General features: G+C 40.9%; 1 non-coding gene across 1 annotated transcript; it reads left to right on the top strand.

Annotated features, from left to right (window-relative positions):
- The first annotated feature begins 736 nt into the window (after positions 1-736).
- Positions 737-843, top strand: LOC114216020 (U6 spliceosomal RNA). The gene has a single exon (XR_003610668.1). It is a non-coding gene; the product is annotated as a U6 spliceosomal RNA (small nuclear RNA).
- The last annotated feature ends 1,043 nt before the right edge of the window (positions 844-1,886 follow it).

The raw sequence follows: 1,886 nt of genomic DNA, 5'->3' as shown, positions 1-1,886 counted from the left end.
GGTCAGATATTCTGCTAGGTGTTTTTTATGTATATGGACTCATTTCGTCCTCATAGAACCCCTCTGAAGAAGGTGTTTTTATTGTTCTCACTTATCAGATGAGGAAACCAAGCCTTGGAGAAGTTAATGGACTTGCTTAGAGTCACGCAGATTATAAGAAATAAAGCTTGAGTTTAACTCAGTTCTGTGTGAATCCTTAGCTCTTGACCACTCTACTACACAGCTTCTGCGAAACTCACTCATTCAAACTGTAAACACTACCACCATCATGCGAGGGTAGGCACCAGAAGAACAAACCAATGGTTAAATACCAATAAGGCAGCTAATAAGTACTCCACTTAGAAGGATTAAATAGAGGAGAACCCCTGAGAATGGAAACTGAAGATACAAGAAATAGCAAGAAAATGAGTAAGGTCCAAGCTGGTGTTAGTTGGGTACTGGAATATGCACAAAGGTCCTCCTTTTCTACATCGGTGTGTATTCTTGATGAAGTCACATGGAAATATCTATCACAGAAGATAACCATTGCTCGTTGCCTATCCAATAACCATTCTCCATTCTCTACTAAAAGAACACCCATCTTACTAAAGGCAACATTAGACTCTATTAAAATGACTCACTTCCACAGGTTTCTCTGCCTCTATGGAGTGGCCATATGGCACAAGGCTGGCCAATGCAAGTACAGTCTTTTGGTTAGGGCTTCCTGAAAAGTTTACCATTGAAAAAAGACAAGCCTGTACTTGCTTTGGCAGCACATATACTAAAATTGAAATGCTACAGAGAAGACTAGCATGGCCCTTGCACAAGGATGATATGCATATCTCTGAGGCATTCCATATTTTGCGCAGTTCCCAGAGATCTCTTGACACTTCATTGGTTAATACCAAGGAAACTACATGAGTCAAACACAACATGTAGCATCCAATGTTGAAATTGTGATTTTTCCCTACAAAAAGAGAGAGCGGGAGGGAGGGAGAAAGTGACAAGCTCAGCTCACTCATTATTTGACCTTTATTCATTCCTCTTCTGGCCTGGAGTACTGTTGTGATGTTGAGTGAGGCAGCAGCCATCTTATGAGCATGAAGATTACAGCCTCACACTAAGGATGGCACGGTGGAGAGATACACAACTGCTTAAATGCTGAGTCCCTGATAATATTCTGGAGCCACCATACCAACCTAAGCTTGCCTATTTCCAGATTTGTGACGATTTATGAAAAACAAACTAGTTAAGCTGCTGTTGCAGTATTGTGTTGTGGTTACATGAAGCTGAAGATAACACCTACTGATAGAGATGGCCATGCTATTCTCCCCTTCGGTTGGATTTATGTTTGGTTTACTACCAAAGTCATCTCCAGGTAGAGCATATCATTGTCACTGCCCCAGCTTTGACTGCATGGGGAGACCAGGTGTGATGCTAATTAGTCTGGAAGGAGTGGGTCTCACGTCTTCTTTCTTTGCACTAAAGAAGGGCTCCGAGTAATAAAGTGACATTGTACAAAGAACAGAGGTTTTGGCCAATCTAATCTTCATGACAATTTTACTCACTCTCTATGAGCTTCAGCTTTCTTATCTCTACAATGGAGACTCTACTATCTACTTTAAATATTTACTGAGACGTGTGTGAAATGCCTAATTCAAGTGGTACATATGGGTACAGTTGTCTTTATTATGAATTCCCCTCTCTCACTAATACAAATGGAACAAATCACCTTATCCTCTCCTCCCCCATTCTCAATGCATCCCTAGGCTTCTTGTTATAATGTTCTTTGGGAAAACATCTGCCCCTAGAATTTGGCCTTGGTTTTCATTTTATCCAGATTTTGTATGGTTAAAAGAAGTGGGTGGAAAAGGGAGTGGGGAGAAGTAAAAGTCCATAGAGTATGA

This window comes from Eumetopias jubatus, unplaced genomic scaffold (assembly GCF_037043125.1).
Source record: "Eumetopias jubatus isolate StellerSeaLion01/CBP00866 unplaced genomic scaffold, mEumJub1_p1.0 scaffold_3, whole genome shotgun sequence".
In the NCBI taxonomy this organism is placed as follows: Eukaryota; Metazoa; Chordata; class Mammalia; order Carnivora; family Otariidae; genus Eumetopias; species Eumetopias jubatus.
The sequence above is the reverse complement of the archived record's forward strand: the minus strand, read 5'-3'. Positions and strand labels throughout refer to the sequence as shown.